At 48.8% G+C, this 27,102-nt stretch overlaps 1 protein-coding gene across 1 annotated transcript in view; it reads right to left on the bottom strand.

The window, feature by feature from the left end:
• LOC144504113 (receptor-type tyrosine-protein phosphatase-like N) overlaps window positions 1–27,102 on the bottom strand; it is a 270,541-nt gene that overhangs the window by 60,777 nt on the left and 182,662 nt on the right. The window lies entirely within an intron of this gene.

The following is a 27,102-nucleotide window of genomic DNA, read 5'->3' as shown; positions in this document are numbered from 1 at the left end:
TAGAAATGCAACTCTTTCTCTTGGTTGCAGATCGGCTGAGAGGGGCTTCAGAATAGTAGAATCTCTACAATGCAGGAGGAGGCCATTCGGCCCATCGAGTCTGCACCGACCACAATCCCACCCAGGCTCCATCCCCGTAACGTCATGCAACCTTGCTAATTCCCCTGATACTGAGGGGTAATCTAGCATGACCAATCCACCTAACCTGCACATCTTTGGATTGTGGGAGGAAACCGGAGCACCCAGAGGAAACCCACGCAGACACGGGGAGAACGTGCAAACTCTCACAGACAGTGACCCGAGACCGGAATCGAACCCGGGTCCCTGGTGCTGTGAGGCAGCAGTGCCAACCACTGTGCTACCATGTCACCCTTTAAGAAAGGGGGTTTAAATTATGGAGGGTTTTGATGGGGTAGGGGGGGTTGATTTCAAATCAACCCTTCCCCCCCATGGTGTGGGGGGGTTGGGGGGGGGGGGGGGGCACGGTGACACGGTGGTTAGCACTGCTGCCTCACAGCGCCAGGGACCCGGGTTCGATTCCGGCCTCGGGTCACTGTCTGTGTGGAGTTTGCGCGTTCTGCCCCGTGTCTGCGTGGGTTTCCTCCGGGTGCTCCGGTTTCCTCCCACAGTCCAAAGATGTGCGGGTTAGGTGGATTGGCCGTGCTAAATTGTCCCTTAGCGTCAGGGGGATTAGTTAGGGTAAATGCAAGGGGTTATGGGGATAGGGGTTGGGTGGGATTGTGGTCGGTGCAGACTCGATGGGCTGAATGGCCTCCTTCTGTTGGGGTTCTATGATTCTTCTAAATGGAGGGGAGAAGCTAATCTGCTCCATAGAATATTAACAAATAAATTTTCAGAAAACTCAACAGATTCCCCTAGAAAGTGCAGGGAAACAGGAGGAGTGGGTTCCTGAAGGTGTGTATCTGTGTGGTCTGGATTCTAACTCCGACATGCCCTTTGTTTCCACAGTTGATGTGTCTGAGTGCATGCACCGTGGCACCATCAGCTTGTAATTAGAGGCAAGCTTTCAGAAACAAATACATCGCATAAATTCACTGGCTACAATTAGCACAAGCTGATTAGGGCCCTTGGATATTTAATTAGCCCATGTACGCGAGTAATGAAAATCCCATTGAGGAGTGAATGGGGGTGGAATCTCTTTCACATCCCTGTCAAGATCAGGCACACAAAAGGCCTGAATGATGGCAGAGTAAGGACGGGGAGGGGGATGGGGGAAGGGGGGCAGGGGGAGAGCGCAGGGGGGCAGAGGGGGATCTCACCCCTTTGTCTCCCACACTCACTTGATCCCAACCGGGGTCACCTTGGAAACAGCCGCAGAAAAGGGACAAACAAAAGAATAACAGCGGAGCCGAGCGACTCCTGGAATCAGCGGGATGCGGAATAATAGGCCCGCACGGGTCACCATGGCAACAGCACAATGCTAGGCCGAATCCTTAGGCCAGCGGGGAGTGTGGAGACTGCCTGAGCGGGGAGGATGCAGGGCGGGCATCCACACACAGACACACACACAGATACACACACACACACACACTGACACACACACACACACACACAGATACACACTGACACACACAGATACACACTGACACACACACAGATACACACTGACACACACACACACGTACTCACACACACACTAACATACACACACACACACCCACTGACACACACAAACACGCACACACACGGATACTCACACACACACTGACACACACAGACACACACGTACTCACACACACACTTATACACACACTAACATACACAGACACACACACACACACTTACACACACACACACACAAACACACACACTGATACTCACACATACACTGACACACACTCTCACACACTTACACACACACTAACATACACACACACACACACATGTACTCACACACTTACACACACTAACATACACACACAAACACGCACACATGTACTCACACACACACACTCTCACACACTGACACACACAAACACGCACACACACTGACACACACACATACTGACACACACACACAGACACGCATACACTCACTCACACACACACACATATACTCACACAGACACTCATACACACACACACACACACTCACCCACTCACATTCACACACACGCACCATCTACAAAGCACAAGTCAGGAGTGTGATGGAATACTCCCCACTTGCCTGGATGGGTGCGGCTCCAACAACACTCAAGAAGCTCGACACCATCCAGGACAAAGCAGCCGCTTGATTGTCACCCCTTCCACAAACATTCCATTTCTCCACCAGCAACAAACAGTGACAACCATGTCTACCATCTACAAAACGCACTGCGGGAACTCACCAAGGCTCCTTCAATAGCGCCGTCCAAACCCACGACCACTACCATCGAGAAGGACAACGGCAGCAGACAGCAACACCACCACCCACAAGTTCCCCTCCAAGACATCCTGACGTGGAAATGAACGGCCGTTCCTTCACTGTCGCTGGGTCAAAATCCTGGAACTCCCTCCCCAACAGCACTGTGGATGTACCTACACCACGGGGACTGCTGCGGGTTCGAGGCGGCAGCTCACCACCACCTTCTCAAGGGGCAATTAGGGATGGGCAATAAATTCTGTCCTCGCCAGCGACGCCCACATCCCCTAAACAAATGGAAACCACGTCGGCAAACAGACACACACCTGCTGAGATTCTAACATGGATGTATTTACCCCATGTGCAAAGGCATCCTTGTATTACACGCAAGGATTCTCCAGCACTGAAAAGTTCCCTCATTAAATTATAAAAGAAAAAATGTTAGATAACTTATGATATTTACATATTGCTAAATAATTAATGTGGTGATGAATGTGCAAAGCAACCCTCTCAAAAAATATAATGCATTCACTGTGGGTGTAACTGCACCTCAAGGACTGCAGTGATTCAAGAAGGCCGCTCACCACCCCCTTCTCAAGGGCTGGGCACTAAGTGCTGCCCAGCCAGAGACACCCACATCCTGTAAAATGCTTTTAAAAGAATGGCCTCCTCCTGCCCCTATGTCAAATGTATCTTATTTTATTCTCATTTGTTTTTAATGGGTTACATACTATAGCATTATAGAAACCAAGATGATGTGAGAAAATGTTGTTCACCCAGCGAGTGGTTGGGATCTGGGATGTTCTGCCTGGAACTGCTGCAGGTCTAATTGAGGCATTCAATTAATGGCAATTAGTGGGAATGGAGGGATACAAAAGAATGGTCGAGTTTGGACCAGGGAGCGGCGCGGGCTTGGAGGGCCGAAGGGCCTGTTCCTGTGCTGTATTGTTCTTTGTTCTTTGTATTCACTTTAAAGTTTAAGTTTACTTATTAGTGTCACAAGTAAGGCTTACATTAACACTGCAATGAAGTTACTGTGAAAATCCCCTAGTCGCCACACTCCGGCGCCTGTTCGGGTAACACTGAGGGAGAATTTAGCACGGCCAATCCACCCTAACCCGCACGTCTTTCACAATGTGGGAGGAGACCGGAGCACCCGGAGGAAACCCACGCAGACACGGGGAGAACGTGCAGACTCCGCACAGACAGTGACCCAAGGCTGGAATCGAACCCGGGTCCCTGGCGCTGTGAGGCAGCGGTGCTAACCACTGTGCCACCCCAAGTGGGTATTAGATGATTACGGCCTCCTTCTGCACCGTAACAATTCTGTGATTCTGTAAATTACCTCTAGTTAATTTACCTTTTAAACCCAACATTAAAATAATTACACACACTCCTCCAGACCTTCACATTAAAACATCGCAGCGAGCTTTAAATAAATGTCTGCCCTCGGGTGACGCTTTAACCAGCTGTGTTGGAGAACACGACTTCAACAATAGGAGCTGGAGGAGGCAACGCAACTCCTCCAAGCAGCTCGGCCAGTCGGCAAGATCCAAGCTGATCTTCTCTCTCTCTCAACTGCTCTTTCCAACAAGATCACCATATCCCTCAATTCCCTTAATGTCCAAAAACCTATCAAAAACCTACCACGCACCCCGGACATTCTCTCTTCCACCTTCTTCCTTCGGGAAAAAGATACAAAAGTCCGAGGTCACGGACCAACCGACTCAAGAACAACTTCTTCCCTGCTGCTGTCAGACTTTTGAATGGACCGACCTCGCATTAAGTTGATCTTTCTCTACACCCTAGCTATGACTGTAACACTACATTCTGCACCCTCTCCTTTCCTTCTCTATGAACGGTATGCTTTGTCTGTATTGCGTGCAAGAAACAATACTTTTCACTCTATGTTAATACATGTGACAATAATAAATCAAATCAAAATCAAAATCAGTCTTGAATTTACTCAATTCGGAGCCTCCACAGATCTCAAGCTAGAGAATTTCAAAGATTCACAACCCTCCGAGTGTAGAAATTTCTCCTTATCTCAGTCCTAAATGTCTATTTTTTTATTCATTCATGGGACATGGGCGTCGCTGGCTGGCCAGCAGTTATTGTCCATCCCTAGTTACCCGGGGGCAGTTAGGAGACAACCACATTGCTGTGGCTCTGGACTCACATGTAGGCCAGGCCGGGTAAGGACGGCAGATTTCCTTCCCTAAAGGACATTAGTGAACCAGATGGGCTTTTCCAACAATCGACAATGGTTTCATGGTCATCAGTAGATTCTTAATTCCAAATTTTTTATTATTGAATTCAAATTCCACCGTCTGCCGTGGCGGGATTTGTACCCAGGTCCCCAGAACATTAGCTGAGTTTCACAGATTAATAGTGTGGTGATTATACCACTAGGCCAATGATGCCCCTAAATCCCTCATGGTCAGACTGTGACCCTGTGTCCTCCAGTCAGGAGCAACGACCTCTCGGTATCTGTTCTGTCAAACTCTCGAAAGAGCTTTGTTCTGTTACAATGAGGGCAGCTCATTCTTCTAAACTCAAGAGGCCATTGGGCCATTCTACCCCACTACCTACTGGCTGGGTGAGGGGCAGCGAGATCTCTCTTTACTCTGGCCATTAACTGTTCATCACCCAACACTAATCACGGGTTACCTCAGCATCTGTCAGTTAGTCAGAGGCGGCAAACTGCACACCTATCCCATCATGTCGGTAACTCATTGTATACCCAAATTCATTCCCGGGATGCAGTCATTGTCCACCCTCAGTTGCCCTTGAGAAGATGGTGGTGAGCCGCCTTCTCGAATGCTGCATTCCAGGTGGTGTAGATACACCCACAGTGCTGTTAGGGAGGGGGTTCCGGGATTTTGACCCAGCGACAGTGAAGGAACAGCCGATATATTTCAGGAAGAACAGTTTAGGCCTGTACACTCCGGAATTTAGAAGAATGAGGGGAGATCAAATTGAGGTAAAAAGATGATAAAAGGTATGGATAAAGTAGACATGGAGCGGGTGGTTCCGCTGGTGGGGCATTCTGAGCGGCATGGTGGCACAGTGGTTAGCACTGCTGCCTCATAGCGCCAGGGTCCTAGGTTCAATTCCAGCCTCAGGTCACTGTCTATGTGGAGTTTGCATGTTCTCCCTGTGTCTGCGTGGGTTTCCTCCGGGTGCTCCGGTTTCCTCCCACAATCCAAAGATGTGCAGGTTAGGTTGATTGGCCATGCTCAATTGACCCTTAGTGTCAGGGGGATTAGCAGGGTAAATGCGCGGGGTTACAGGAATAGGGCCAAGGTGGGATTGTGGTCGGTACAGACTCAATGGGCTGAATGGCCTCCTTCTGGTACTGTCGGGATTCTATGACATTCTAGGATGAGAGGCCGTAGTCTTAGGATAAGGGGCAGCAAATTTAACACAGAGTTGAGGAGAAACTACTTCTCCAAAGTGTTGTGAATCTGTGGAATTCGCTGCCCCAAAGTGCAGTGGATGCTGGGACAGTGAGTAAATTTAAGGAGGAGTTAGACAGATTTTTAATTGGTAATGGGTTGAAGGGTTATGGGGAGAAGGCAGGAAAATGGGGATGAGGAGAGTATCAGCCATGATCGAATGGCGGGGCAGACTCGATGGGCCGAATGGCCTACTTCTGCTCCTATATCTTATGAACTTATGGTGAGTGACTTGGAGGGGAATTTCCAGGTGTTGGTGTTCCCAGGTATCTGCTGCCCGTGTCCTTCGAGATGGTGGGAGTTAGCAGCTGCTGTGAGATGCGCCATGAGATGGTATGGCATTCCAAGTTCTTACTTTGGGGCAAGGTACAATCACTGGAAATAGAGGGAGGTTGGTTAATTTCCTTAAAATATTTTCAGGGATGTTCTCCCTGGTTTATTATAGAGTCCCAGAGCTTTACAGCACAAAAATAGGCCCTTCAGTCCATTGTGCCTGCACCATCCATCAAACGCCAGTCTATTCTTACCCCATTTTCCAGCACTTAGTCCATAAGCCTTGTATTGCTACGGCGTTTCAAGTGCTCATCTAAATGCTTCTTAAATGTTGTGAGGGTTCCCGCCTCTCCCACCCTTTCAGGCAGCGAGTTCCAGATTCCCACCACCCTCTGGGTGAAAAAGTTTTTCCTCAAATCCCCTCTAAATCTCCTGCCCCTGACGTAAAATCTATGTCCCCTGGTTACTGACCCCTCAACTAAGACGTGTAGACTTGGAGGGCCGAAGGGCCTGTTCCTGTGCTGTAATTTTCTTTGTTCTTCTAGGATGGGAATAGAATAATATGGTCCCCGGAAGGGTAGGAGGTTTTAGTTCAGTCGGGCAGCATGGTCGGTGCAGGCTTGGAGGGCCGAAGGGCCTGTTCCTGTGCTGTAATTTTCTTTGTTCTTTGTTCTAAGGGGAAAAGTTTTTTACGATCCACCCTATCTATGTCCCTCATAATTTTGTACATTATGTAATCATAAAGAGTGATTTGAATCCTTGGGCAGAATGCCAATTAGTATACACATAACTCAACTTTGTGTGAGTTGCTGCCTTGGGTAGCATAGACTTCACAGGGTTGAGGGTCCAAGACTTGCTCCTGGATTTAAGCACATAATCCAGGCTGCCACCTCAGTGCAGTCTTGTTGGAGTTCTGTATTGATGTAGGTGTTGTCTACTCACACAGCACAAAACAAGACCATTCAGTCCATCAAGGGGAGGTGATGGCCCAGTGGTATTATCATTCAACTATTAATCCAGAAACTCAGCTAATGTTCTGGGGACCCGGGTTCGAAGCCCGCCACGGCAGATGGTGGAATTTGAATTCAATTAGAAAAAATCTGGAATTATGAATCTACTGATGACCATGAAACCATTGTCAATTGTCGGAAAAACCCATCTGGTTCACTAATGTCCTTTAGGGAAGGAAATCTGCTGTCCTTACCTGGTCTGGCCTACATGTGATGTAAGAAGTCTCACAACACCAGGTTAAAGTCCAACAGGTTTATTTGGTAGCAAAAGCCACTAGCTTTCGGAGCGCTGCTCCTTCGTCAGGTGAGTGGGAATTCTGTTCACAAACAGGGCATATAAAGACACAAACTCAATTTACAAAATAATGGTTGGAATGCGAATCTTTACAGGTAATCAAGTCTTAAAGGTACAGACAATGTGTGTGGAGAGAGGGTTAAGCACAGGTTAAAGAGATGTGTATTGTCTCCAGCCAGGACAGTTAGTGAGATTTTGCAAGCCCAGGCAAGTCGTGGGGGTTACAGATAGTGTGACATGAACCCAAGATCCTGGTTGAGGCCATCCTCATGTGTGCGGGACTTGGCTATCAGTTAACCTGTGCTTAACCCTCTCTCCATTCACATTGTCTATACTTTTAAGACTTGATTACCCGTAAAGACTCGCATTCCAACAATTATTTTGTAAATTGAGTTTGTGTCTTTATATACCCTGTTGTGAACAGAACTCCTATTCACCTGATGAAGGGGCAGTGCTCCGAAAGCTTGTGGCTTTTGCTACCAAATAAACCTGTTGGACTTTAACCTGGTGTTGTGAGACTTCTTACTGTGTTTACCCCAGTCCAACGCCGGCATCTCCACTTCATGACTACATGTGACTCCAGAGCCACAGCAATGTGATTGACTCTTAACTGCCCTCGGGCAACTAGGGATGGGCAATAAATGCCGGCCAGCCAGCGACGCCCATGTCCCACAAATGAATTAAAAGAAAGCTTGTGCCATCTCTTTGAAAGATTAGTCCCACTCCCCCGCTCTTCCCCAATCTCCTGCAAATTTCTCTTTTTCAAGTTTTCACACAATTTCTTTTTGAAAATAATCATGGTGTCAGACAGAACATCTCAATGCGTTAGAAAAATACTAATTTCCTGTCTTGTTCTTTGCCATTTACCTTAAATCTACACCCCCTCGTAACTGATCCCCCAGTCAGGAAAACGCTGCATAATTTTGAACACCTCTGTTAAATCTCCCCTTAACCTTCCCTGCTCTGAGGAGAACAACCCCAGCTTCTCCAGTTTCTTCACAGTCCTTCATCCCTGGGAACGTTCCAGTAAACCTCCCTCTGCACCCTCACCAAGGCCTTGTCATCAGGAGCACGGATTTGATTCCCGGCTTGGGTCGCTGTCTGTGTGGAATCTGCACGATCTCCGTGTGGGTTTTCTCCGGATGCTCCGGATTCCTCCCACAGTCCGGGAAGACGTGCTGGTTAGGGTGCATTGGCCGTGCTAAATTCTCCCTCAGTGTTACCCGAACAGGCGCCAGAGTGTGGCGACTAGGGGGTTTTCACAGTAACTTCATTGTAGTGTTAATGGAAGCCTACTTGTGACTAATAAATAAACTTTAAAACTTTAAAATGCGGAGGCCACAATTAGACACAATCCTTTAATTGAGGCTGAGGCAGAGATTGATAATCATTCACAGAATGGTTAAAGCACGAAGGAGGCCATTCGACCCATTGCTGAGGCTCTGCAATGGTGATACTGTTCCCCTGCCTGTTACCCATAACCCTGCACAGTTTTTAATCTTCAGCTGTTCTGGTTAAGCCACAATTGAATCTGCCTCCATTGGACAGCCCATTCCAGATCCGAACCACTCAATGCATAAAAAGGTCCTTTTCCTGATGTGACCTCTTGTTCTTTTGCCAATGAGAATCATAGAATCCTCACAGTGCAGAAGGAGGCCGTTCGGCCCATCGAGTCTGCACCAACAACAATTACTTTTCATTTAGTGTCCTCACGTTCTCGATCCTTCCACCAATCAGAAACATTTCTCTCTACCCACTCGTGAACCTTTCCTGCACCCTCTCGAAAGCCTCAATATCTTTGGCAGGATCCAACCGGAAAGCCTTAATTACCAACCTTCCTAATGTGTGGAGCCCATGAGACACAATACACCAGTCGATGCTTGACTAGTGCCATCGAGTCATAGAGGTTTACAGTATGGAAACAGGTCCTTTGGCCCAACTTGTCCATGCTGCCCCTTTTTTTAAACCCTGAAGCTAGTTCCAATTGCCCCATTTGGCCCATATCCCTCTATACCCATCTTACCCATGTAACTGTCTAAATGCTTTTTAAAAGACAAAATTGTACCCGCCTCTACTACTACCTCTGGCAGCTTGTTCCAGACACCCACCACCCTCTGTGTGAAACAATTGCCCCTCTGGACATTTTTGCATCTCTCCCCTCTCACCTTAAACCTATGCCCTCTAGTTTTAGACTGTTCTACCTTTGGGAAAAGATATTGACTATCTAGCTGATCTGTGCCACTCATTATTTTATAGACCTCTATAAGATCACCCTTCAGCCTTCTACGCTCCAGAGAAAAAAGTCCCAGTCTATCCAGCCTCTCCTTATAACTCAATCCATCAAGTCCCGCTACTCAAATCATCAAGTCCCAGTGCTTGAGAAAGATTAGTCAATGCTTCCACACAGTGGGAAGGCAGTTCTTGTTCATCTCTGAAGCATTCAGGGTGTAACTGGCTCCCGTTCTAATCTCAAAAATCCAAACAGCAGCTTGCATTTGTGTAGCACCTATCGCAACATCTGGATGTGGCAGTGCATTTCGCAGCCTGCAGAGGTGCAGTCCCTAGTGTAACGCAGGGGATGCGCCCACAGCAAATTAACAATAAGTTAAACTGATGGTGTGTTTTTAGTGAGCTCGGCTAAGGGATGAATGTAAAACTCTCCTCAGCTTTGTTGGCATAGTAGCCTTACAAATCTTCCCCCCCCCCTCCCCCCTCCCCCCTCCCCCCTCCTCCCGCCTCCCCCCCCCCCCAAGGGGTCAGACAAGGCCTGAGGTGGGGATAACAGGAGTTCTATTTCACCCAAAAACCAGCAGCTCCAACCGTACTGTACTCCCTCACCGCTGCGGTGGGAATGTCAGCCTAGATTTTCATAGAATCATTTAAAGTTTAAAGTTTATTTACTATTGTCACAAGTAGGCTTACATTAACACTGCAATGAAGTTACTGTGAAATTCCCTGAGTCGCCACACTCCAGCACCTGTTCGGGTTACACTGAGGGAGAATTTAGCATGGCCAATCCACCTAACAGCACGTCTTTTGGACTGTGAGAGGAAACTGGAGCACCCGGAGGAAACCCACGCAGACACGGGGAGAACATGCAAACTCCACACAGACAGGGACACAAGCTGGGAATCGAACCCAGGTCCCTGGCGCTGTGAGGCAGCAGTGCTAACCACTGTGCCACTCCATTTCTGCTTGAATCCACAATTCTTCAGAGACAGGAGTGCTGATAACTGATAATACAGGCCTCAGATTATCACAGTGTCTAAGCTGATCTTTGCATGCAATTCTCTGAGACTATAACTGTAAACATTGCAACCAGGACTGTAAAGTAAAGTTTATTTCATGAGTGTCACAAGTAGGCGTACATTAACACTGCAATGAAGTTACTGTGAAAATCCGCTAGTCGCCACACTCTGGCGCCTATTCAGGTACACTGAGGGAGAATTTAGCATGGCCAATGCACCTAACCAGTACATCTTTGGACTGTGGGAGGAAACCGGAGCACCCGGAGGAAACCCACGTAGACATGGGGAGAATGTGCAAACTCCACCCAGACAGTGACCCAAGCTGGGAATCGAACCCAGGTCCCTGGCGCGGTGAGGCAGCAGTGCTAACCACTATGCCACCATGCCACCACACCCACTGTGCCACCGTGGCACCCCACCCACTGTGCCACCGTGGCACCCTACCGGCAGCACTGAGGAAAGACTGGAGAGTCTGGGACTGTTTTCCTTGGAACAAAAATGTCTGGGAAGAGACAAGCGAGGTGCACGAGTTTGCAAAGGGCCTGGTTACCGAGGTTGGTCAGAGGGTCAGTAACTGGGGCGTCGATTTAAAGTGATTGGTAGAAGGATTAGAGGGGAGATGAGGAAAAATATTTTCATTCAGAGGGTTGGAACTCGCTGCCTGAAAGAGTAGTAGAGTTAGAAAGCCTCAATTTAAAAGGTGTCTGGATAAGCAACCTCCAGGGCGAAAGTGCAAAGACTGGAAAATGGGTTTGGGAGAGGTGCAAGGTAAAAGGAGGAATGCATGTGCGGAGGGGGCGGGGGAATGGCTCTGTGTGAAGGTTATACTCAGTTCCTGCATTAATCTAGCATTGTGTAAGTCACAGAGGGATAAACAAATGCTGTGACAATCTGAAACCACAGTGTGAAACTAGATTCTGAAATAGAATTCCACATTCTACAAAACGCAACAAGCTCCTGTGACAATCTGAAAATTCAAAATGTCAGCAAATCCTGTTATCCAGACTGAATTGACATGTTGCGAGGTGTGATCAAGTCTCCAATGATCATCATAGGATCCCTACAGTGCAGAAGGAGGCTGTTCGGCCCATCAAGTCTGCACCGACCACAATCCCACCCAGACCCGATACCCGCAACCCCACATATTTACCCTACTAATCCCCCCCGGCACGATGGGCCAATTTAACATGACCAATCCATCTCACCTGCACACCTTTGGAGTGTGGGAGGAAACCGGAGCACCCGGAGGAAACCCACGCAGACACGGGGAGAAATTGAAAACTCCACACAGACAGTGACCCGAGGCCGGAATTGAACCTGGGTCCCTGGCGCTGTGAGGCAGCAGTGCTAACCACTGTGCCACCATGCCACCCTAATCTAGCATTCCAGAATGAGGCACTGTGGCACAGTGGTTAGCACTGCTGGGCCTCACAGCGCCAGGGACCTGGGTTTGATTCCCGGCTTGGGTCACTGTCTGTGCAGAGTTTGCATGTTCTCCCCGTGTCTGTGTGGGTTTCCTCCGGATGCTCAGGTTTCCTCCCACAGTCCCAAAGATGTACAGGTTAGGTGGATTGGCCATGCTAAATTGACCCCCGGTGTCCCAAGTTGTGTAGGTTAGATGGATTAGCCAATGGTTATGGGGATAGTTCAAAGTTTATTTATTAGTGTCAAGTAGGCTTACATTAACACTGCAATGAAGTTACAAAGAACAACAAAGAACAAAGAACAGTACAGCACAGGAAACAGGCCCTTCGGCCCTCCAAGCCTGTGCCGCTCCTTGGTCCAACTAGACCAATCGTTTGTATCCCTCCATTCCCAGGCTGCTCATGTGACTATCCAGGTAAGTCTTAAACGAAAACGATGTCAGTGGTGCCTGCCTCCACCACCCTACTTGGCAGCGCATTCCAGGCCCCCACCACCCTCTGTGTAAAAAACGTCCCTCTGATATCTGAGTTATACTTCGCCCCTCTCAGCTTGAGCCCGTGACCTCGTGATCGTCACCTCCGACCTGGGAAAAAGCTTCCCACTGTTCACCTATCTATACCCTTCATAATCTTGTACACCTCTATTAGATCTCCCCTCATTCTCCGTCTTTCCAGGAGAACAACCCCAGTCTACCCAATCTCTCCTCATAGCTAAGACCCTCCATACCAGGCAACATCCTGGTAACCTTCTCTGCACTCTCTCTAACGCCTCCACGTCCTTCTGGTAGTGCGGCGACCAGAACTGGACGCAGTACTCCAAATGTGGCCTAACCAGCGTTCTATACAGCTGCATCATCAGACTCCAGCTTTTATACTCTATACCCCGTCCTATAAAGGCAAGCATACCATATGCCTTCTTTCACCACCTTCTCCACCTGTGTTGCCACCTCCAAGGATTTGTGGACTTGCACACCCAGGTCCCTCTGTGTTTCTATACTCCTGGTTACTGTGAAAATCCGCTAGCGTTGGGAGTGGGTCTGGGGTAAAATGTTTTTCAGAGAGCCGGTGCAGACTCAATGGGCCGAATGGTCTCCTGTCGGGATTCGATGGTTCTCCATTACTGATAGTAACTGTTTCCCATGCTTCGTTCAAGATAGTATAACATTCTGTTACAATCCCTGATTTTACAATCCGTTGTCTTGGGCTGAATAGCATTTTCAGTAACCAAACCTCAGCAATCGATACATTCCAAGTGTAACAATCTGTAACTTGATACTGTGAAGGTCTTTCAATCTCAGACTTTTTAGCTCTGGGTTGGACTTCAATGATCTCAAGTTTGCAGATATTTCAGGGCCAAACATTAACCTGTCTGTATTTCAGCTGCTGAGTTCTGGCTGTCTGCTTCCAGGATAGATTGCTCTAATTTTGGTGCTTCCACGTCACACTCCTGACGCTGCCTACACAAGCTCACAGGACATTGTTTGATACACAACATTGCTGGATAACCTCCAACCCTCGTGACTGCCCTGAACCTGACAAGCTGCTTAATACAGGTCACCAGATAATAAAATAACTGCACAACCAAACAGATGTACACACTTACATCGACTTGGCGCTTTACGCTGATTAACCCTTTGCTACCTGCGATAGTACATCTTTTCTGTTCTCCTCACTTCAGCCCGCCCCTCCCCCCCCTCATCCCCCCCCTCATCCCCCCCCCCCCCCCCCCCCCCCCCCCCGTTCACTGCCCACCTCCCCCACATCTTCCCAGCTCCCTCCCTTGTACCTAATTAGACTTTCACTGAAGCGCCTGTCCAACTAACCTCTGTGATCTATCCTGGTGACAAGCAATGCTCCACCAGCCCTTAACATATCAAAAGACCTCCTCCAGGGCGGCTGACAATCCTTCACTCCCAGGGGATGGAAGCGTTTTGTGAATTTTGGTTTTTCCTCCCCCCCCCCCCCAAAAAAATCTTCAGTCAGACAAAGCCAGTGATGGGGCGGGCTGGTGGGGAGTGGGGATGGGGAGGTGGGGGGGGGGGGGGGGGGGGGGGGGAGCTGTGCATAGGAAGGAGGGGGAGAGGGAATGCCCCCTCGCTGTGTGAGCACTGAACGAAAGGTCAGAGGGAGAGGGCCCTCCGCTTGTTTGCTGGAATCACCAATTCCATTCTCTATTCTCTCTCTCGGGTCTGCTCGAACCTCATATCAGGCTCCTTCGCATAATTCCTTCATTTCAAGATTAAAATCAGATAATTAAGGCAAATGGAGGAAATAGGGGTCGAGGGGGGGGGGGGGGGTGGTGGAGGGGGAGGAGGGCAGTGGAGGGAATCCACATTATCCACAGGGGCGGCACAGTGGTTAGCACTGCTGCCTCACAGCGCCAGGGACCCGGGTTCGATTCCCGGCTTGGGTCACTGTCTGTGTGGAGTCTGCACGTTCTCCCCGTGTCTGCGTGGGTTTCCTCCGGGTGCTCCGGTTTCCTCCCACAGTCTGAAAGAAGTGCTGGTTAGGGTGCATTGACATCATAGAAATCAGAGAACCCTACAGTACAGAAAGAGGCCATTCGGCCCATCGAGTCTGCACCGACCACAATCCCACCCAGGCCCTACCCCCCATATCTCTACATATTTTACCCACTAACCCCTCTAACCTACGCATCTCAGGACACTAAGGGGCAATTTTAGCATGGCCAATCAACCTAACCCGCACATCTTTGGACTGTGGGAGGAAACCGGAGCACCCGGAGGAAACCCACGCAGGCACGAGGAGAATGTGCAAACTCCACACAGACAGTGACCCAAGCCGGGAATCGAACCCAGGTCCCTGGAGCTGTAAATTCTCCCTCAGTGTACCCGAACAGGCGCCGGAGTGTGGCGACTAGGGGATTTTCACAGTAACTTCATTACAGTGAGCCTACTTGTGACACCAATAAATAAACCTTATAGGAGTGATGTGATAGCACTGGAAAGGGTGCAGAGAAGGTTTACTAGGGTGTTGCCTGGGCTGGAGGGTTTTAGTTATGAAGAGAGATTGGATAGATTGGGATTATTCTCCTTGGAGCAGAGGAGACTGAAGGGGGATAAAAACAAATTACTGCGGGTGCTGGAACCTGAAACCAAAAGAGAAAACGCTGGAAAATCTCAGCAGGTCTGGCAGCATCTGTAAGGAGAGAAAAGAGCTGACGTTTCGAGTCCCTTTGTCAAAGCAGACTGAGGGAGGACATGATTGAAATGTCTAAGATTATGAGGGGCACAGATTGAGTGGACAGGAAGAAACTTTTCCCCGTGGTGGAAGGATCAATAACCAGGGAGCAAAGATTTAAGGAAATGGGCGGGAGGCTGAGAGGGGATTTGAGGAAAAACTTTCACCCAGAGGGTGTTGGGAGTCTGGAACTCACTCCCTGAAAGGGTGATGGAGTCAGAAACTCTCATCGCATTTAATAAATATTTAAATGTCTATTTGCGATGCCAAGGCACACAAGGCTGTGGGCCAAGTGCTGAAAAATGGGATTAGAATGGTTGGGTGATTTGTCTTTGATTGGCATCGATGTGATGGGCCAAAGGGTCTTTTCCTGTGCTGTACGCCTCTCTGACTTTATGAGAAAGGAAAGAACACACATTTCTTCACTGAATGAGCAACATATCCACACAGTTCAGGATGAAACCAGCGTCCCAAACAGTAAAGGTTCCACGTTCCATTTCACAACAGAACAGCAGATTTGATTTCCCAGCCGTTAAGAACATAAGATCATAAGAAATAGGAGTGGGAGGAGGCCATTCGGCCCCTCAAGCCTGCTCCACCATCTGATAAGACCATGGCTCCAATTGCGGCCTTAACTTCACATTCTTGCCTGTTAGCCTCGGACTCCCTTGTCAATCACGGATTTGTCTAACTCAACCTCGAATATATTCAATAACCCACCACCTCCTCTGCTCGCTGCGGGAGAAAACTCCAAACATCATGGACTCAGATACGATGGCGCTTGACCTATGAGTCTGCCATGCTGGGCTGGAGGAGAGACTAGATGGTGCCAATGCCCCAATATTGTGCTGGCCTTGGAAAGGGTCCAGAGGAGGTTCACAAGAATGATCCCTGGAATGAAGGGCTTGACGTATGAGGAACGGTTGAGGACTCTGGGTTTGTAATTGTTAGAGTTTAGAAGGATGAGGGGGGATCTTATTGAAACTCACAGGATACTGCGAAGCCTGAATAGAGTGGACGTGGAGAGGAACTAGAACCAGAGGGAACACAACCTCAGGCTAAAGGGACGATCCTTTAAAACAGAGATGAGGAGGAATTTCTTCAGCCAGAGAGTGATGAATCTGTGGAACTCTTTGCCGCAGAAGACTGTGGAGACCAGATCATTGAGTGTCTTTAAGACAGAGATAGATAGGTTCTTGATTAATAAGGGGATCAGGGGTTATGGGGAAAAGGCAGGAGAATGGAGATGAGAAAAATATCAGCCATGATTGAATGGCGGAGCAGACTCGATGGGCCGAGTGGCCTAATTCTGCTCCTAGGTCTTATGATCTTATAATATTGCCCAGGAGTCTCTGGGAAGAGTAATTTCCAAGGATGCTCTTGACGAATGAAAAAAAAGAAAAATTATGAGGATATTTAACAAAACTGTCAATTTGTACCAAGATGATCATTTATTAAATTTGAAATATTGGAGCTGGAGGGTGCAGCAAGAAATGGGTTGTTTTGACTGACGGTGAAGGTTAAATTGATTGGGTCCTTGTTCCAGTTGATGAGGGACGGTGGACCAATGGTGGTGTCAGACCGAACATCATGTGATGGAATCTTCAAGAAAATCCCCAAATCAGAACTGACAAGAATGAGTTATGGATGAGGTGGAACGGAGGTCAAATCTCTTGCGTAGAACAGATTAAGACTTTTAAGTGTTGCTGAAAAAAGCATCACGCTGTCAAAGCTTTTCATCTGGCACTCAACAGGACAGACACAGGAGTACCAAATTTCAAAGGGAGCAGCAATTTATACTGAAAAGTTTATTTATTAGTCACAAGTAGGCTTAAATTACATTGCAATGAGGTAAGGGGACTGATTGATTAGCAAGTTGACTCTGATTGATTGAGGGATTGTCATGGTGCTGCATCAGGGAACAGTTAACTGCCATGCTTTTGTTCAGTTGAAAAGACGCAATGCATGGACATAGAAATCATAGAAGCCGTACAGTACAGAAAGAGGCCATTCGGCCCATCGAGTCTGCACCGACCACAATCCCAACCAGGCCCTACCCCCGTATCCCTACATATTTTACCTGCTAATCCCTCTAATCTATGCATCCCAGGACACTAAGGAGCAATTTTAGCATGGCCAATCAACCTAACCCGCACATCTTTGGACTGTGGGAGGAAACCGGAGCACCCGGAGGAAACCCACGCAGACACGAGGAGAATGTACAAACTCCACACAGACAGTGACCCCAAGCCGGGAATCGAACCCAGGTCCCTGGAGCTGTGAAGCAGCAGTGCTAACCACTGTGCTACCGTGCCGCCCTAAGTTCTTTCCGTTTGCAAAGGACAGATCACTGCACACGAATGTATGCAGCTTCTGGCATGTGTAAACCACACTGTCGGGTAGCATTGATGTTCCCTATTTCGGCATCAAGCAAATGGCTCAGGGCCTACATACGGTGATGTTAATAAGGCCAGTCTTATAGCGTGTTGAGCTGTAGGAATTCCAGTGCGAATGTTGACCATTGGGCTTGTAGTCAACGGTAGTAGTGAACCCATCGACAGAATTCTCAATTTGTGCATCAAGGGAAGGGAGCTGATTGGACTGCTCCATTCCAAAGGTGAAGTTGAGCGCAGGACGGAGCCCGTTAAGGTGTGTGAGGAGATTCTTACCTGCAGCTGCAGATTCAAATATAGCAAACGTTCCAGCAACATATTGGAAATAAGCAAGGTCCAGGGGGTTAGGTGTCATTCCATCAAAGACAAGTTTCTCATGAAACCCAACAAAGATATTTGTGAGAACTGGGCCTCGAGGGACCCATCTATTCAGGTATACATGACGTTGTTAAAGCTGAATTCAACTGTGCCAGTTGCTGTGTTCAAACATTTAATGAATACACATTCAGTGAGTGACAATTCATCTAGATCACCATGATACGGTGCTGCAGGGGGAATAAACGTCGATGTCCTCCTTTAGCCATACATGGGTGCATAGGCAAGCAATGTCAAATGAGCACATGGACACGACATTGCTATCGAGATGCAAGTCCTGTATGGTGTTTACAAAGAAAGCCCACCAACGCCTCTACTTTCTCAGAAGACTAAGGAAATTTGGCATGTCAGCTACGACTCTCACCAATTTTTACAGATGCACCAGAGAAAGCATTCTTTCTGGTTGTGTCACAGCTTGCTATGGCTCCTGCTCTGCCCAAGACCGCAAGGAACTACAAAAGGTCGTGACTGTAGCCCAATCCATCACGCAAACCAGCCTCCCATCCATTGACTCTGTCTACACTTCCCGCTGTCTCGGCAAAGCAGCCAGCATAATTAAGGACCCCACGCACCCCGGACATTCTCTCTTCCACCTTCTTCCGTCGGGAAAAAGATACAAAAGTCTGAGGTCACGTACCAACCGACTCAAGAACAGCTTCTTCCCTGCTGCTGTCAGACCTTTGAATGGACTGACCTCGCGTTAAGCTGATCTTTCTCTACACCCTAGCTGAGACTGTAACACTACATTCTGCACCTTCTCCTTTCCTTCTCTATGAATGGTATGCTTTGTCTGTCTAGCGTGCAAGAAACAATACTTTTCACTGTATGTTAATACATGTGACAATAATAAATCAAATCAAATCAGGTGAAGACAGAATCCTTCACTGTTTATGTGGAAATCTTGCTCAAAACTGATTATAGCAACTTGCCCAATCATTTGGCCAATCCAAGTTGGGCAGAGTAAGACAATAGGAAGATGAGAATTTGCAGCAGGAGTGAGTGGGCTCTTTGGCCCCTTGTACCTGCTCCGCCATTCAATACGGTCATGGCTGATCTTCAACCTCAATTCCATTTCCTGCACCATCCCTTCATTCCCGTAGTTACCAAAAATCTACTGATCTCAGCCTTGAACAAAAGGGATCAGGGGTTACGGGGCAAAGGCAGGAGAATGGGGATGAGAAAAATGTCAGCCATGATTGAATGGCGGAGCAGACTCGATGGGCCGAGTGGCCTCATTCTGCTCCTATGTCTTATGGTCTAACATATTCAATAACTGAGCCTCCACAGGTCTGCTGGCGTAGAGAGTTCCAAAGATTCACCACCCTCTCAGTGAAGAAATTTCTCCTCACCTTAATGTCTGAGCTACAAAGAAAGACTTTCATTTCTATAGCGCCGCTCACAACCTCAGGATTACCTGAAGTGCTTTGTAGCCAATGAAGTCATGTTTGAGTACCCTGCAACAGTCAATTCGCACACAGCATGAGGGGAGGTGATGGCCAAGTGGTATTATCGCTCGACTATTAATCCAGAAACTCAGCTAATGATCTGGGGACCTGGGTTCGAATCCCACCACAGCAGGTGGTGGAATTTGAATTCAATAAAAAGTATCTGGAATTAAGAATCTACTGATACCCATGAAACCATTGTCGATTGTCGGAAAAATCCATCTGGTTCACTAATGCCCTTTCGGGAAAGAAATCTGCCGTCCTTACCCGGTCTGGCCTACATGTGACTCCAGAGCCACAGCAATGTGGTTGACTCTCAACTGCCCTCTGAAATGGCCGAGCGAGACACTCAGTTCAAGGGCAACAAGGGATGGGCAATGAATCTCTGTGGGTGGAGGTTAGGAACAGGAAGGGGTCGGTAACTTTGCTGGGTGTTTTCTATAGGCCGCCCAATAGTAACAGAGATGTTGAGGAGCAGATGGGGAAACAGATCCTGGAGAGATGTAGGAATAACAGAGTTGTCGTGATGGGAGATTTTAATTTCCCAAACATAGATTGGAATATCCCTAGGGCTAGGGGTTTGGATGGAGAGGAGTTTGTTAGGTGTGTCCAGGAGAGTTTCCTGACACAGTATGTGGATAAGCCTACTAGAGGAGAGGCTGTTCTTGATCTGGTGCTGGCTAATGAACCTGGACAGGTGGAGGATCTCTCGGTGGGTGAGCATCTTGGGGATAGCGATCATAATTCTATCTCCTTCACGATAGCATTGGAAAGAGATAGGGTCAGGCAGGCTAGGAAAGTGTTTCTCTGGAGTAAAGGGAAATACAGTGTCATCAGGGAGGAAATTAGACGGGTAAATTGGAAGGAGGCATTCTTGGGGAAAAGTACCGAAGGAAAGTGGAGGATTTTCAAGGAATGTTTGTCTGGAGCTCTGCATGACAACGTTCCGATGAGACAGGGGGGTGTTGGTAGGGTACGGGAACCGTGGTGCACGAAGGTTGTGATGAACCTGGTGAATAAGAAAAGAGAGGCGTACAGAAGGTTCAGAGAGCTAGGAGGTGTTAAGGATTTAGAGGAGTATACGCGATGTAGGAAGGAGCTTAAGAAGGAAATTAGGAGAGCGAGAAGGGGTCATGAGAAGACCTTGGCGGGTAAGATTAAGGAGAATCCCAAGGCTTTCTACAAATATGTCAAGACTAAAAGGATGAGATGTGAAGGCATAGGACCCTTAAAAGGTGAAGGGGGAAAAGTTTGTGCGGAACCGTTAGAAATGGCGGAGGTGCTTAATGAATACTTTACCTCGGTATTCACGGTGGAAAGGGATCTGGGTGGTTGTACTGCTGGATTGCGGAGGACAGAAAGGATCGAGCATGTGGACATAAAGAAAGAGGATGTGTTGGAACTATTGAATGGCATCAAGGTTGGTAAGTCGCCGGGACCGGATGGGATGTACCCCAGGTTACTGTGGGAGGCGAGGGAGGAGATTGCGGAGCCTTTGGCGATGATCTTTGCATCGTCGATGGAGACGGGAGAGGTTCCGGAGGATTGGAGGATTGCGGATGTGGTCCCTATATTCAAGAAAGGGAACAGGGACAGCCCGGGAAATTACCGACCGGTGAGTCTAACCTCAGTGGTTGGTAAGTTGATGGAGAGGATCCTGAGAGACAGGATTTATGATCATCTAGAGAAGTTTAGTATGATCAAAAGTAGTCAGCACGGCTTTGTCAGGGGCAGGTCGTGCCTTACGAGCCTGGTTGAGTTCTTTGAAAATGTGACCAAGCACATTGACGAAGGAAGAGCGGTGGATGTGGTCTATATGGACTTCAGCAAAGCGTTCGATAAGGTCCCCCATGCAAGACTTCTTGAGAAAGTGAGAGGGCATGGGATCCAAGGGGCTGTTGCCTTGTGGATCCAGAACTGGCTTGCCTGCAGAAGGCAGAGAGTGGCTGTGGAGGGGTCTTTCTCTGCATGGAGGTCAGTGACCAGTGGAGTGCCCCAGGGATCTGTTCTGGGACCCTTGCTGTTTGTCATTTTCATAAATGACCTGGATGAGGAAGTGGAGGGATGGGTTGGTAAGTTTGCTGACGACACCAAGGTAGGTGGTGTTGTGGATAGTTTGGAGGGATGTCAGAAGTTGCAGCGAGACATAGATAGAATGCAAGACTGGGCGGAGAAGTGGCAGATGGACTTCAACCCGGATAAGTGTGTAGTGATCCATTTTGGCAGATCCAATGGGATGGAGCAGCAGTATAAAATGAAGGGTACCATTCTTAGCAGTGTAGAGGATCAGAAGGACCTTGGGGTCCGGGTCCATAGGACTCTTAAATCGGCCTCGCAGGTGGAGGATGCGGTCAAGAAGGCGTATGGCGTACTAGCCTTCATTAATCGAGGGATTGAGTTTAGGAGTCGGGAGATAATGCTGCAGCTTTATAGGACCCTGGTTAGACCCCACTTGGAGTACTGCGCGCAGTTCTGGTCACCTCATTACAGGAAAGATGTTGAAGCCATTGAAAGGGTGCAGAGGAGATTTACAAGGATGTTGCCTGGATTGGGGGGCATGCCTTATGAGGATAGGTTGAGGGAGCTTGGTCTCTTCTCCCTGGAGAGACGAAGGATGAGAGGTGACCTGATAGAGGTTTACAAGATGTTGAGGGGTCTGGATAGGGTGGACTCTCAGAGGCTATTTCCAAGGGCTGAAATGGTTGCTACGAGAGGACACAGGTTTAAGGTGCTGGGGGGTAGGTACAGGGGGGATGTCAGAGGTAAGTTTTTCACTCAGAGGGTGGTGGGTGAGTGGAATCGGCTGACGTCGGTGGTGGTGGAGGCAAACTCGTTGGGGTCTTTTAAGAGACTTCTGGATGAGTACATGGGATTTAATGGGATTGAGGGCTATAGATAGGCCTAGAGGTGGGGATGTGATCGGCGCAACTTGTGGGCCGAAGGGCCTGTTTGTGCTGTGGCTTTCTATGTTCTAATGCTGGTCCAGCCCAGCGATGCCCCATGAATGAATAAATAAAATGGCTCCTACAAATGGTAATGTATTAACGATAGGAAAAGATTATACTTGACTTTGACCAAGGAATAAATATTGGACAACACACCAGGGAGTAAACCCCACTGCTCTCTTTTGAAATACTCCCAAATAGCGGACCATTCATCTCTGTTTAGTGTTTCATCTAAGAAAACGGCACCTCTGATAGTGCAGCGCTCCCTCAGGTGTTACCTTGGAATCGTCGAGGCTGGAATTTGTGCTCGGGTTTCAGGAGTGGGACTTGAACCTACAACTTGGGACTCAGGGGCCTGAGGAGCTACCCACTGAGCCATGGTTAACACACAAAGCTTAAGCAAAGGCCTAAGGCCTGTAATATATCCACATACTCCAAGGTGGAGTTAGATTCAACTAGCGATTCGGGGAAGGATACGGAGAAATAGAGCCTGACACATAGAATCCTCTGCAGGAGTGTTGTACCATAGAATCCCTACAGTGCAGAAGTAGGCCATTCGGCCCATTGAGTCTGCACCGACTACAATCCCACCCAGTCCCTATCCCCATAACCCCGTGCATTTACCCTAGCTAGTCCCCCTCACACTAAGGGGCAATTTAGTACGGCCAATCCGCCTAACCTGCACATCTTTCGGACTGTGGGAGGAAACCGGAGCACCCGGAGGAAACCCACGCAGACACGGGGAGAACGTGCAGATTCCGCACAGGCAGTGACCCAAGTCAGGGAACCCGGGTCCCTGGCGCTGTGAGGCAGCAGTGCTAACCACTGTGCCACATTTTGGGTTTTTACAATCCGGCGGATCATCAGAGGGAGGGAAGATAGAGGGAAGAATTAAAAAGGTTGAGTGAGAGCAGGAGATGGGTGTGAGGAGGCAGCCATTGACTTTAGCAGGTGAGGTGCAGGGAGCAGGAGGAAGACTCGGGGTGGGTTGGGAATGTGTGTGTTATGTGGGGATTAAACTCTCTCTCGCTCTCACAGGAAGGGACAGCGGCCTCAACAGAAACTCTTACCCAGAACAAAAGCAATAAATCCCGGCTTCGATTCAGAAGCAGCAGCAACTGGAGCTGCACACAACCTGACCTTTTAACCTCTGTCCCGCTGCCTCCTCGGGAGGGCCTTCCTCTCCAGCCCTTTGTTAGTAGGCTCACCATTCAGTTTTTTGTTTGGGATTAAGCTTCACCGCTCCCCTCCCCCGACCCCTCCCCGCCACCCCCCACCCTCCCCCTCACCCCTCCGCCACCCCACGTACAACCTCCCTGAGGCATTATGTCCAAAATGACACACAGCCAAATGACACAAAAAAGATTATTTTTGGACTCAAATACAAATTGTCTTTTTATGATGATTTCCTCTCCACTCAGATGCAAGTACCTTTGCTGTGGTTCTGGAGGTTACAGCAGCAATCTCACCGTTCCGAACCGCAACAAGAGGGGAGGGGTGGGGAGGTGGGGGGGGGGGGGGGTTTATCATGGGCGATACCCAGGAACCTCGATTCTGTCCCTGTTCTGTCAGGGAGGGGGGTGGGGATTGCTCTGGGGTGGGTGATTGGACAAAGAGTTAATCCCTCGCGCGATCGTGGCAGGAAATATCTGCGTATCTCAACCAACAAACCCAATGATGGGGACCCCGAGCGGTGCGGTAGGGGGGATGGCGGGGGGGGGGGGGGGGGGAGGCGATGGATGGGGTAGGAGCCATTTTAAAACGTTCATCGCCCATTTGAGTCACACGGGATCGGAGTGGAATTTCGCCCCGCGCGACACTCCTATTGTTTCCCAATGGGTAAAGGGTGGCTAACATTGTCCCATCCCCTTTGTACAATGATTCACTTTTCCCACTTAGAATCACAGAATAGAATCATAGAATCCCCACCGTGCAGAAGGAGACCATTCGGCCCATTGAGCCTACACTGACAACAATCCAACCCAAGTCCTAACCCTGTATTTACTCCACATATCTACCTTCCCAATCCCCCTGACACGAAGGGGCAATTTAGCATGGCCAATCAACCTAACCTGCACGTCTCTGGACTATGGGTTACCAGCATACCAGCTTGGTATGGGCTCCTGCTCTGCCCAAGACTGCAAGAAACTACAAAGGGATGTGAATGTAGCCCAATCCATCACGCAAACCAGCCTCCCATCCATTGACTCTGTCTACATTTCCCGCTGCCTTGGCAAAACAGCCAGCATAATTAAGGACCCCACGCACCCCGGACATTCTCTCTTCCACCTTCTTCCGTCAAGAAAAAGATACAAAAGTCTGAAGTCACGTACCAACCGACTCAAGAACAGCTTCTTCCCTGCTGCTGTCAGACTTTTGAATGGACCTACCTCGCATTAAGTTGATCTTTCTCTACACCCTAGCTATGACTGTAACACTACATTCTGCACTCTCTCCTTTCCTTCTCTATGAACGGTATGCTTTGTCTGTATAGCGCGCAAGAAACAATACTTTTCATTGTATGCTAATACATGTGACAATAATAAATCAAATCACACAGGAGGAAACCCACACAGACATGGGGAGAACGTGCAAACTCCGCACAGTGACCTGAGGCCGGAATTGAACCCGGGTCCCTGGCGCTGTGAGGAAGCAGTGCTAACCATTGTGCCGCCGTGCCACCACTTAGCTTGATCTGACCCTGAGCACTTTTCAATCTCGGGACACGGGGATCTTTGGAACACGGGAACAGGAGGAAGCCAGTCGAGCCTGCTCCGCCATTTAAAGTGATCATGGCTAATTGGATATTTCAGTGGCTTCTACACCCACTAAAAGTCACCATAGTCCCAGCTGACCATAGGATGCACTCCCCTTTGTGGGGGAATTGCTGACTGGTGGTGATTTAACCTGAGGGTCACCACACCCCAGGCGAGGGCCAAGGTAGAGAGGTGGGGCCTTCATGAATAACTGGGAATCAGTTGAGCTCAGTTGGGTGGAAAGCTGGTTCATGATGCAGATCAAGGCCAACAGAGTGGTTTCAATTGGAGGATAGGGCCTGGTGGGATTGTGGTCGGTGCAGACTCGATGGGTCCAATAGTCTCCTTCTGCACTGTGGGATTCCATGATTCTATAATTCCCGTAATGGATGATTGGGTGATGGTTGGGAGCTAGCTGATTGGGTGTTGGGTGGGAGCTAGCTGATTGGGTGATGGATGGGAGCTAGCTGATTGGGTGATGGATCAGAGCTAGCTGGTTGGGTGATGGATGGGAGCTAGCTGATTGGGTGATGGATGAGAGCTAGCTGATTGGGTGATTAATGAAACTAGCTGATTGGGTGATGGATGGAGCTAGCTGATTGGGTGATGAATGGGAGATAGCTGATTGGGTGATAGATGAGAGCTAGCTGATTGGGTGATTAATGGAACTAGCTGATTGGGTGATGAATGGAGCTAGCTGAGTGGGTGATGAATGGGAGATAGCTGATTAGGTGATGGATGGGAGCTAACTGATTGGACGGTGGATGGGAGCTAGCTGATTGGGTGATTAACGGAGCTAGCTGATTGGGGGATGGATGGGAGATAGCTGAATGGGTGATGGATGGGAGATAGCTGATTGGGTGGTGGATGGGAGCTAACTGATTGGACGGTGGATGGGAGCTAGCTGATTGGGTGATTAACGGAGCTAGCTGATTGGGGGATGGATGGGAGATAGCTGAATGGGTGATGGATGGGAGATAGCTGATTGGGTGGTGGATGGAGCTAGCTGATTGGGCAGTGGATGGAGCTAGCTGATTGGGCAGTGGATGGAGCTAGCTGATTGGGGGATGGATGGGAGATAGCTGAATAGGTGATGGATGGAGCTAGCTGATTGGGCAGTGGATGGAGCTAGCTGATTGGGTGATGAATGGGAGATAGCTGATTGGGTGATTAACAGAGCTAGCTGATTGGGAGATGGGTGGGAGATAGCTGAATGGATATGGATGGAGCTAGCTGATTGGGCAGTGGATGGAGCTAGCTGATTGAGTAGTGAGAGTGTAAATTCTTGGACCGCTCACTTGTTGGTCGCATCTCAAAAGATGTGGGATCACATTTGAAAAACTAATTTAAATATTTTTCCTTGAAGCTTTTAAACCCAACACAAGAGGGGAGACAGAAGAATAAAGGCATGGGATTTCTTTATTTCCCTGGGAATCCCAAAAAAAAACATACAATTCCGAGACCAGCAGGAGGTGGTGTCGTTTTGCGGGATAAAGGCAATGCGGAGGGGGAGTGGGAATTCGGGAGGTGGAGTGGGGAGTGAGAACGGAAATGGGGAGAAGGACAGAGAGATCGACTGACAGAGTAGTGGATGCTGGGAAGGGCCCTTGTTAATGGACTGAACCCCAACACCAAGCTTATTGATTTGGGCAGTGAGTGTGTGACTGTCCCCTCAATAGTGCGGCCCTGTCACTGTGTCACTGACTGACCCCTCGATAGTGCGGCCCTGTCACTGTGTCACTGACTGACCCCTCGATAGTGCGGCCCTGTCACTGTGTCACTGACTGTCCCCTTGATAGTGCGGCCCTGTCACTGTGTCACTGACTGTCCCCTTGATAGTGCGGCCCTGTCACTGTGTCACTGACTGACCCCTCGATAGTGCGGCCCTGTCACTGTGTCACTGACTGACCCCTCAAT

The sequence above is a fragment of the Mustelus asterias genome, chromosome 14, assembly GCF_964213995.1.
Source record: "Mustelus asterias chromosome 14, sMusAst1.hap1.1, whole genome shotgun sequence".
Classification (NCBI taxonomy): Eukaryota; Metazoa; Chordata; class Chondrichthyes; order Carcharhiniformes; family Triakidae; genus Mustelus; species Mustelus asterias.
The sequence above is the reverse complement of the archived record's forward strand: the minus strand, read 5'-3'. Positions and strand labels throughout refer to the sequence as shown.